Source organism: Alosa alosa, chromosome 5, assembly GCF_017589495.1.
Source record: "Alosa alosa isolate M-15738 ecotype Scorff River chromosome 5, AALO_Geno_1.1, whole genome shotgun sequence".
Classification (NCBI taxonomy): domain Eukaryota; kingdom Metazoa; phylum Chordata; class Actinopteri; order Clupeiformes; family Clupeidae; genus Alosa; species Alosa alosa.
Window position 1 is genome coordinate 31587987 of NC_063193.1, and position 12254 is coordinate 31600240.

Below are 12254 nucleotides of genomic sequence, written 5' to 3' on the forward strand. Positions count from 1 at the left end.
ATGTGTGTCTTGTTATTAGTACACAACCAACGGATTTGAGGATGATCGTGGAAGGCCTCTTCCATTTGTTACCAGTGATGTCATGGGCCTAGATAATAGAATGGGTTTTGGTGTACAACATGACGACATTGTCAACACTTTGAGAGGTCACATCAAAGAGGGCTACACGGTAAAACTACAGACACAAGGACAGACACAAACTTCCTAAAAGACACACACTTCCTAAAATATGTATAATGACATTCTTTCTCTCTCTGTCTCTCATAGTTTAATCCCATAAAACCATGCTCAGAAAAAAAAAACAGAGAATACTGGAATAGCAACCCGAGTTTGAATCACATGGTTCACTGCTTGGTGTTCGTCATGTCAGAAGAAAACTTAATCCCAAAAGAAATAAACAGCACTGAATATGAAAACATAAATTTCCCGAAGTTAGAATCTATCCGACAAATAGCCTCTGATTTGAGTGAGTAGCTGATAATATGCTAATTTATTTGTCATTAATCTGAAATGTAATACTATTTTATATCTGTTGCATTAATCTGCTGTGTTACTTTTATTTTAGTTTAACTTATTCATGCAGTTTCTTGGACTCTTAAAAGAGATAAACATAATGTATGGGCTTGTTAATTAGGATTAATACTATGAGTTATCATTATTTTACTTCAGAGATCCCTCAGGTGGTCTTGTTGATAAAAGTGGACGTGGCTTGTCCTCATGTGAAGGAGGACATCAAACAAATCTACAAGAGTCGGGCAATCTTCCATAAGGTCATTCTCTATGCTTTCTCTCTGCAAAATAAAGTCTGTTACATGTACATTAGACTGACTTCCTTGGAGTTAAGGTGGGGACACACCAACCCGACGGCTGACCGTCAGCAGAAAAGCAGTCTGACTGAGTCAGTCCGAAGCGACGCTGACGCCAAGCGTACGTTCTGTGCGTGCGCAAGACGTAATACATTTCCATAACAGCAGCCAATGGACTGAAATGGCACTAGTTTCAGACTTCTCTTATTAAGCAATAAGAACATATAAATTGTGTACTATTTTATTGCTATTTTACAAGTTTTTGGTTAAACTTGTATGTTGTTGCAAACTAAGATGAAATAACATACGTTCAGCAACTGTGGTAGTCTACTAGTTCTAGCAAAAATATGTTAGGATAGTTTATCAAAATGGGTTCATAACTTTCATCGCTGAATGTAGGGCTAATGGTCATAGGCCTACTAATCTGAGATAATGTTTAGGCTAGTCAAGGGCAAGCACTCCACCAATCATTGGTCATTGAGGCCGACGGCCACTGGCCGATGTGACATGTGTAATCGGCCAAATTGAACGCCGACTGTCGATGGCACGGGACACACCGAACCGACTCGAGTTACCGACCTTGCGCGACTGTCTGACGACGGCCGATAATCGGCTTGGTGTGTCTGGGCCCTAACAGGTTCTCATTTGGGTGTATTGTTATGCACGTCCATGTTGTAAATTCTCGGGGCAAGGTGTCTAAAATTGTAATATATAGGGGAGTGATTTGTTATCAGCCGCCACATTTTTAACATTTTATTTCATTTTAGCAGACGTGTCAATTACTGTACTGTATATTACTAGTGTACCGGTATATTACAAGGGCCATTGTGTCCAGAGCAACTCCAGACCTTGTCCAAGGACTCAACGGTGTAAGCTGGGTATTGAACCCAGCTCCTTAGCCACTACACCACCACTATCTTACCAACACACACTCATTTTTATGCGGGAATTGGAGTGAATATGAACGTTTCATGAATCACATGTAAGCCCCATCATAAGAGGTTCAGATCTGCGCTGGTTTCGAGGCTTGATAAATGAGAGCCATTGTCTAGCAGATTGTTTCTTATTTTGTAATCTCCATACATTGATTTATGTCATAAAACATTTCTGACTGCGGATAGTTCACTGCCATGTAGTCAATGATGATGGAGATATACAGTGCCTATAAAAAAGTCTCCAGCCCCATGCTAAAGTTGACTAAAAAGAGGAATAAAAAAATCATGTTTTGGATCTTAATGCTTTAATTTAAAAAATGAGGACAAATCCAACCTTTAAGGACACCAATTTTCTTTGTGAATGAATAATGTATTGTAAATAAATGTTCTTCATTAAAATACAAGGTGCATAAGTATTCATACCCCCAGGGTGCGATTTGTGTAAAAACCAGAGGGGGGATGATTTTGAATAAGTTTGTAACCCCCAAAAAAATACAAATAAAAAAATGAACGAACGATTCATAGCCTAGTAATGTCATGGCTAATAATACCCTATATTATTTTTGCCACCTTTGTAACATTTTAGTTTTAGTTTACCGTGGTGTATGACTTTAAACAGCGAGTGTGCTTGGAATGATGATCAGCTCCTCTAAAGCAGGGTAGGACTACGTTTTGACAAGCATACAAATTCACCTTGTTCTTGCCCCATCTGAAATGACTTCTCTATTTTTGCTGCCTCCATCCTTTCTGTATTTGTTGTGTAAAAAAATGTTGTATATGATGGCACTGAAGTCTTAAGTTAGTGAATTGGCTAACAGTGTTAGTTGGTAACGAAATAGCCTACACATTGCGCTACACGCTGCGTAGGCTACGTGCATTCTCTCTCCTGCTGATTTGCGTTCAGTTGCGTTCAGTAGCCAAGTAGTGTTCAGTAGTAGTGCGTTCAGTAGCCAAGTGTGTAATATTGCAAAAGTTGAAAAAAAAATTGCGCTACACGCTGCGTAGGCTACGTGCATTCTCTCTCCTGCTGATTTGCGTTCAGTAGCCAAGTGTGTAATATTGCAAAAGTTGAAAAAATAAATGTGTTTATTGTAGCCTACAGAAAACAAATAGCCTATCATACTGTCAGTTAATTGCCTACAGTGCAGTGAAGAGTTTGGAAAGTAAAGTTATAGGGCAACTTGAAGTTTTAGGAAAATAATTTACGAACCAGAACATAAAGACCATGAAGCTTCTATTTCTTGCAGCTGTTAAAACACCCGCTAAATAGTTTAAATACCCACCAACATTCGTTTTTGCAGTACAGATTATTTCTAAAAGTTATTTGTCTACTACTGGCTGATCAAACGAGTGCTTTCTCGTTCGTCCTCCGCAAACTACAGGTGTTTCGGTAGAGAGCCATTGAATAAGCGATGCCAAGCAATTTCTGTAACACTTTTTGTGACATTCAGCAAATATCTCCTCATTTAATGTAAGTTCCTTCGGACAATAGGCCTAAGTTCTATTCTACGTGCAGTTGTCCTCCATCTCAGTTGCATCAGTTTTCTAATTTTGAAGGTTCTAAAACATTATTATGCTTCACTGAATCCTTCTCGTTTTCTTTCATTTGTCCAGCTAACTTTTCCATTGAACCTAGCCATTTATGATGGATTACACACTCGACATTCTGAAATGTCCTGCACGATCAAGGCCAAATTAAGTTATCACGCAGCCACTGTGTCAGCAGCATCAGTGCTGAAGGTGACGGTGCGTTTCTGATGTCAGATTATGTAGGCTAGCCTACTAGACTGTTCTCACGTTGCAGCGCTTTACTTATATGAAGTAGCATTAATCAATATGAGGGGCAGAGGGGGATAAATATTGTCCCCCCGACGATAAAAAATAATTTAGCAGAGGTAGGGATAGGAAAACCAGAGGGGGGAAATCCTCACCACCCCCCCCTACAAATCGCACCCTGCATACCCCTATAGTTAAACCTATGTTGAATTCCCATAGAGGCAAGCAGATTTTTATTTTTAAAGGCCAGTTATTTCATGGATCCAGGGTACTATACATCCTGATAAAGTTCCCTTGGCCTTTGGAATTAAAATAATCCCACATCATACCTTTACCATATCTCACGATTGGCATGGGGTACTTTCCATAAAATAATCTCTCAATGCAAATCAAACCAGCTATTAGGCTAACTGAAATAAAACCATCCCAATCTTTAGGTATGGTGAAGGGTATGTGATGATGTGGGGTTATTTTAATTCCAAAGGCCAAGGGAACTTTATCAGGATGTATAGCACCCTGGATCCATGAAATAAAAATCTGCCTGCTTCTATTGGAATTTAATATAGGGGTATGAATACTTATGCACCCTGTATTTTAATAAAAAAAAAACATTTATTTATTTATTTATTTACAATACACTATTCATTCACATAGAAAATTGGTGTCCTTAAAGGTGTTTTTAATTAAAACATTAGGATCCATTTTCAAAAGATGATTATTTTTTATTCCTCTTTTTAGTCAACTTTAGCATGGGGCTGACTTTTTATAGGCACTGTAGTCAATTAAACAAGATGGTGAAAAAGAGATGTGCGTGTGTGTGTGCATTTGTGTGTTTTAGGCACAAGCATGTAGCGATGCCTTTGGAGTCCCCATGAGCTTAATCTTCCCAGTGAAGAACAAGACAAGGAGAAGCAGCTCGACCCTGATGTGGATGCAGTGCTGCTGTTCACACTGAGAGAGATCCTGAGCTTTGCCAACGACTGTGAAGGAGATCAAGGAGCATGAGGTGAAGACCTCAGGAGAAGAAGCATAAACTCTCATTGATTTGGCAGTGGGGGAGGATAACAGCATGGTCCATGTACATTGAAACTGTTTTAATGAGTGAATTATACAATTAAACCCCAACAGTTTCAATTAACTTAAAATATTTGATGAAACTGATTACCTCAAAATATTTTTATGTTAAAAAAATATTTTAAGTAATTTCTACTTTGTATTGAAGAAATCCCGCACACTGTCCTTTACGCATGCAAATACTTTATTACTTCACACAACGTTTTGGTCACACAGACCCTGAGGAAAGTCTGTGTGACCGAAACGTTGTGTGAAGTATAATAAAGTATTTGCATGCGTAAAGGACAGTGTGCGGGATCTCCTCAACACACATTACTGGTGACCTGACCTTTTCTGACGCACCTGTCCCAAAAGAGGTTTGCAAAAGCGCTTTTGAACTGAGTCAGTTCTACTTAAAATGAGACCGTTTTAATGCTCGAAATCTTAAGGACAAGGATAAAAATGAAAAAGAATAATGTGAGAAATAAATGTTTTAAGTAAATTAGTAAGTAAAATTGACACTGGAAACAGAGTTGATTTTTTAAAGTTAGCACTCCTAATAATTATTCATGTTATCACTCATGATCACACATGTTATGACTCATTCAGTTTCTCACACCTAAACATTGTCAATTCAGCCTCTTATATTTTTAAATTGACTTATTATACGGCTCTTCACAATGCAAGTAGAATGCTCCATTGACTTGAATGGGACTTGACTTGAATTGCGTTTGGGGGTTCCATGTTCCATATGTTGTGCATGCATTACTTGAAAAGAACGAGCTCCAGTTATGTATGAACAGTGAAGGTAACAAACTCTTAACAATGTGAAAAACGTGAACTTGAAGTGAAAATTGAACAATATGAACTATGAAAATTGAACAACTTGAAGCTACATCTATCAAGTGTGAACATATGCTTAACAAAATATGGGAACAAAAACATGGGAACTAAACGTGCATTACTTAATAATCAGTGGGAGCCCTGTGCTTGTTTCCCTGCAACAAGAAGGTTCCATCTGGGGTGATGGAAGACAGTGACACCCTCAGTGTGTTCGAAATGTCCAGTCGACGGCGCATTTGGTCTTAGTTGCAGTCAGTCAAAACCCCGCCTCAAGATAGGTAAACGTGGTGGGAAATGGTAGCAACGTTTTCAAGCGCTTTTACGGCTATCTCTGGATATTCTGCTTTGGTTTTGATCCAAAAACCCGCCAGAGAGGTTTGCTCAAACACACTTTTAAGACCACCGTCATTTGCAATTTCGATCAACTGCTCTTCCTCCTGCGCTGACAAGTTAGGACTATTCGGGATATTGACAAATGGGTTGCGGACCCACTCATTGGTTTGCCGTGGATCTTTGGAGGATGGGAAGTAACGCTCAAACTCATTTGAAAGCTTAACAAGGTGATCACAAGACCAGCTGCGAGAGAAAGGGCCCTGCCTCAGTCTCCCAAAACCCCCACTACTGTTTGGAACATATCAAATACACCCCGGTCCACTCGTCGTCCCCACAAATCAAGCTTGGCTTTAAATGCGGCGACTTTAACTGACAGTTTAAAGACAGTCGTCATTCTCCCCTGGAGTGACAGGTTGAGGTCATTAAGCAACCCGAATATGTCACACAGGTAAGCGAAGTTTTGACACCCAGTCCTCATCACTAAAATGTGCAGCTAACGGTGACTTTTTTATGTCAGAAATCTCTGTGAAGCGGCTCTCGCCAACTCAAACACTCTGGCCAGTGACCTGCCCCTTGACAGCCATCTGACCTCTGTGTGCAAGAGAAGGCGTTTGTGCTCTGCATCCATTTCTTCACAGAGCTGCTCAAATAAGCCAGAGTTGAGTGCGGTGTGCTTTAATGTGGTTGATCATTTTAACTACATCAGTTAATACCCCATTCAACTCGGGCGACAGTTTTCGCTAGCCAGCATTTCCCTATGAATGATACAGTGTGTGGGCTCGCAGTCAGGGGCAACCTCTCTAACCTTTGTAGTGAAACCGACAGCCGTCCGTCATGGCTGCAGCCCCATCAATGCATACGCCAATACAAAAGACCAGTCTAATTTTTCCAGACACATAACCATCCAAAGCCCCGAACAGTTCTGCAGCTGTGGTGTTCGTGGGAAGTGACAGCACACACACAACAAATCCTCCTGAACATCCTCCTCAAATATGTACAAATGACAAACACCAGCAGCATTGCCTTATTTTCAACATCAGTTGACTCATCAACTTGATAGCGCACCACGGTGACCCATTCACCCTCTCTAACAACTGTGCCTCAATATCCTCTGACATATCATCAATTGCCTATGGACAGTGCTTGCAGAAAGCAGTACCTGAGCTATTTTTTAGCTGCAGCCTCCCCAAGGAGTTCATTGCACATGTCTTTAGCAGCAGGCAGAATTAACTCTTCCCCAATAGTAAACGGCTTCTTAGCTTTAGCAATCCGGGACTAGCCACTAAGTATGAGGCTTTTAGCAGCCAATGCTCAATGATGTGGTTGCTTTAAGCACTAGTTTTGTCCTTCTTGCTCTCGTTTTTACGCCAAAGAACTCAAGGGGTTTGTCTTTCATTGTAGGATGCTTGAACTCTAGATGTCGAATTAGCTTTGATGGTTTCATTGCTTCGTTTGACAACTTATCGCCACATACCACACATAAAGGACTTGGTGCATAAGTCACTGGTCTCTGCGAAACCATATTTTAAATATGACTCGTCATATTTCCTATTGAATGACCCCTTTTTCTTTGAGGTATCTGGCTCACTACCATCATCAGTGGGTCTTTTTTCCCCACTACCCCTTCCAAAGAAATGCTCTAAAGATTGTTGTTTTTTGTTGCTCATTCTAGCAGTTTAGCTAACTTTGTGTGACACTACCGTTCGCGAAGAACTGATTCAACTGAAGGGAAGTGAGCTGACGCAGCGCTGAAGGGAATATGTAGTGTTGAAGGCGGGACAGACAGACGTAAGAAAATAGACCTTGCGAAATGCAAACATGCGTGCCATCAAACAACTGCATATAGGCCTATGCCATGTAAAAACGTGACATTATTGTGAATTAAATTGAGTTTATTTGGTTTGCATTTTTTTTAAACTCATGTCGTAGGCTACGGCCCGGTTAGGAATGTCCGGGCCGCGGCCCGGTGGTTGGGGACCGCTGCTCTAAAGAATGTTTGATTCAAGTTCAGCGTGTGCTGTTGCGAACTATTTGTTTCACACCAAAAGCCACGATGAAACTGTAACAAATAGGCTATAGCCTAGGCTATGTAGGCTAAAGAGTCACATCGTGGGGAGTTTATTGTTTCGTTTTGGCAAGTTGCCGTGTAATAAGCGGGATAATATATAGAACGCCGGTCATTATTGGGAAAATAAGTCCCTTCAGGGCGGAACAAGACCCTTCTGCAACTAGTCGGGTTCCGGTTCGCCCTGTTGGGACTTATTTTCCCAATAATAACCGGCGTTCTATACTGAACATTATCCCTTACTTAATGACTAGATGTGCCGCAGAGCGGTACAAAATATGACCGCCGCCCAGTCCAGCACATTTTTTCCACAAAAATAAATCACGATGAAAGGCCTATATGATTCTAACTGTCTCACTAAATTGCATTATCCACACTCAATTCTCACTGGTATCTGCTAGACCAGGGGTTCCCAAACTTTTCCACGTCAAGGCCCCCCAAATACCACTAGGTTCTGGCCAAGGACCCCCTTGATGTGTTACTAAACCCATCTACAATACTACGGCAAATGTAAAAATACATTAAGCTAATCCTAATAATTATTTTAGCCACAAGCACTTTGTGATGGAGCACACTGTGTGTAAAAATTGCATTTGGGGCTTTCTGCTATACGAGAGCCATCCCTCTACTATTATTCCCAGTCATTATCATGGAAAATATAATGATCAGATATGCGACAAATTATTATAATGGCATTGTATTTTTCAAATGTATTTATTTGTTGCTTTTATTTTTCCTTCCAACTTGCTGAGGCCCCCCTGGCACCCCATCGCGGCCCCTACTTTGAAAACCACTGTGCTAGACAACAAGTACCAAAACATGATTAGTTCATAGATTTCACATGTAAAATTCATTTTATACAACCCCACCCCATCTTGCCTGTTCATAATTCTGAGAAATTCTTGAATTAAAAAAAAATGCGTGTACACGTTTATGTTTATGTGTGTGTGTGTGTGTGTGTGTGTGTGTGTGTGTGCGTGCTTGTGTGTGTTTGCCTGCGTATGTGTGTTTGTGCATGTGCATGCATGCGTACATATGTCTACTGTGTGAGTATGTGTCATAACGTGATGATTACTGTGAATGTATGTGTGTGCGTAGGTATCTTTTTTATGCACATGTGTGCACATGGAATGGGTTAACATGACCCTGGAGGCAAACATACGGAAAAAAATTGGTCATCCTAGGCCCTACGGTTCTCAAGATATTCACACAGAAACTGTAGGTTCGCCCTACCCTCCTTTTGGGGGTCCAGTCCAGGGGGGCTACAGATCAAAACGAAAAAATGATGGTTCCATGCTATCCATGGGGTTACATGCCCACCAAGTTTCGCGGTACCCCCGGTCTTTCAGTGTCCCGAATCCTTGTTGGTGTCACGGTCACTAAATGTACACATAAATTATTTTATTGTAAGGCCCCCATGAACGAAAAGTTTCAGTTTCGCGGCAGTTTTGACCATGTCAGCCAGAGATATTGTGATGAAAACACCTAATTTTTGCTTTTAATTTTTTAACTAGGTGGGCTTTATACATGAAATAAGTGGTAATGGGATGGGTTGACATGCCCCCTTAGTCCAACATACATAAAAAAGTTGGACCTCCTAGGCCCTACGGTTCTCAAGATATTCACAGAAAACTGTCTCCGGCCACCTACAGGCCAGTTGATGTATAGTAACATAAATTAATTTATTGTGTGGCCCCCCATGAACGGAATTCCACAAAACTTGGCATGCATATTGTATAACTTTACTGCATTTAAATACACATACACGCCAGGCACTGGCTGGAACAAGGTAGCGATGGAGTTTCTCAGACATTAGTCATGACAGAGAAGCAAAAACCGAGAAAACACCAAAATAAATACTAATATTGCATGCATAGGCTCAGATTAATCACAAACCAATCTCATTTTCATGGCTTAAAAATAGTTAACTAGCAAATACATTTTTAAATCCAAATACATTTGTTCAATATAACAAAATAATGAACCTCAACACAGTGTTACCCAAACCACTGAAATCCAACATGTATGAATTCAGTCAACCCAAGACTTAACACTTCATGGAACTCCTGCTTAATAAAGAGAAATAAACAATAAAAACACTGTCAATGCTTAGACCACTTACCATTTTCTAAAACAAAGCAGACAATTAGGGAGAGGAGAGAGAGAGAAAGAGAGAGAGATTAAAGCAACCCCAAAGACTTTTTTGTAACTTAAAATAATGTTTCCAAAATTGTTTCAGTGGTTCATCAACTCGTAACAGGGTAAAGGCAATTCTGCATTCGCTTTGCGTCTATAACCGCACTATGTAAGTTTACCAGGGGGTCGTTTCTAGAAAGCATCGTTTGCTAACTTGCGTCGCAACCTTGGTAGTTCGCTGCATCGTTCTTGGATTTGGTGTTTCTAGAAAGGGTAGTTCGAACTCTCAATAGAAACAAGGACGCAAAGTTTGGTCGTTTGAACTACTGCCCCTAGGCAGTCGCGACTTGTGTCGTTCCTTGGTAGTTCCTGTTGGTGTCCGAGCCTAACCAAAAATCACAACCGCCTAACCAAAATTTGCGAAGTGGATGTTTATTTCGCGGACTCAATGATTAATCTATCCTGTAGCTTCATTTTGATGAAGACACTTCTCCCCTACTTGGCTCATTCTTGCTATTTATGTTAATTAAAGTATTGCCTTGCTTTTAGTATTATAATCTTCACAGTCCCTAACAACAGCAGTGTTAAATGGTGTAGTGGCTAAAGCAGATGACTTATTATCCCAACGTTGTAGGTTCGATTTTCTTATGATGTGAGATTGTCCTCTTGCTTCTCGCTACCTGCAGGTGAACTAGTGTGACACGTAGATTCAATTGTTTTTGACTGATGTATACCTACCTATTGCACTCTCGATGTAGAGTAACTATATACATAAATATGTATGGTCAAAACCTATTGTTGTGTCTCGTAGGCCTACTCAGAGATAAAAAGAAGAGGATGCGAACTCCGGCCGAGTGCGCAGTGCACCAACACGCTGCCGTTAAGCCACGAGACAGTTGATAACCAATGGGATACCCAGATATTTGTCCAGGCTATATATTTTTTCCAACACAGATATTTAACACAAATAATGACTCATATTGGTCTGCTTAAGTTAACTGTTTTATATGCTTGCAATAGGTTTAGGTTTTGGCTGATGGCAATAACAATACCAGCATTAATCACTCGGTTTAGATTAGAAACATGTCGACATAGGCCGTGACAGAACATTTCTAGGGGGTGGGGTATTACACGTTTCCACTGTTTCCACCAATGATATGTATCGCTGCATCATCAACAACGTTGTTGGAACTATGGTGTACCAGGCAGACCCGGCGGCAGACACAAATTCACGGACGGGCATTACACCTTTCCAGGGGGGGCACGGAAACTTAAATTGATCACGGTAGTTTAAGCTTAGCTTACACTTGACAAAACATTCTAATGTGAAAATGTAGATGCAATTGTTGTAAAATGGTGCAGCTCCTTTAAGAGAGCCCCGTGCGCATGGAGAGAGAGAAAGCGAGAGGGGATCTGTGTGTTACAACTGTGAGATGCGTGTGGAAAAAGTAGACGTGCTGTTGGGACTGGAGCTAGTCATATTCAAAATAATGCAAAAATAAATCCGCAGATAAAACCAAAATCCTCGTTCATTTGCTAACCAGTTTCAGATAGAGTGTTGGGGAGTTAGCCCCGAAGTTACAGATAACTTCGGCCCTGGAGTGGTAACAAGCTCCCTGTTCTCCGACTAGGTCAGAAGAAAAAAACAGTAAAGGTTAACGCTATCAAACAAACCCAGAAACTACTAGGCCTACTTCTACGAACCACGATATGAGATATAGCCTACCTGGCCGAGCCGATAAGCATAGCCTATTTGTCATCGGATGACAGGGGTTAGTGCAGAAGTGAAGTAGACTGCCACAATAACCTCCTCTCCATTTAGGTGGGCTTACCTAATGTTCCTGATTGATTAGCTACGGAATAATACAGATTTTACAAGTTTTATTTGCTACTTGCTAGATTGACAAACGTATAATATAGGCCTACATTTAATAAGTGTTCAAAATCAATTTATGGGATTGGGGTTGGTTGGAGCAGCCAAGCTCGTCCAGGGTGGGCACACATGACCTCCAGGACGGGCCTGGCCCCCCAAAGCCAGCCCATGCCGCCGGGACTGGTACCAGGTGGCGTCGTACCATGGTGGTTAAGCAACGTCGTTGCTAACTTTGCTAGAAACGACCCCCAGATCGGTAGTTCGATGGAATGAGACATAAGAAATGTATGAGAGAGAGAGAGAGAGAGATTAAACCAATATGATATCACATGGCTTGACCTAACTAAAGCTAGTACAAAACAGAACAACATAAAATAACTACAATAACTAAAAGAACATAATCTAACTCACCATTTTCAAATAAAATCCCACTG

General features: G+C 40.8%; 1 long non-coding RNA gene across 1 annotated transcript; it reads left to right on the forward strand.

Moving 5' to 3' along the window:
• The first annotated feature begins 377 nt into the window (after positions 1-377).
• On the forward strand, positions 378-4545 carry LOC125294099. The gene is made up of 3 exons (XR_007193488.1): positions 378-466; positions 670-770; positions 4356-4545. It is a non-coding gene; the product is annotated as an uncharacterized LOC125294099 (long non-coding RNA).
• The last annotated feature ends 7709 nt before the right edge of the window (positions 4546-12254 follow it).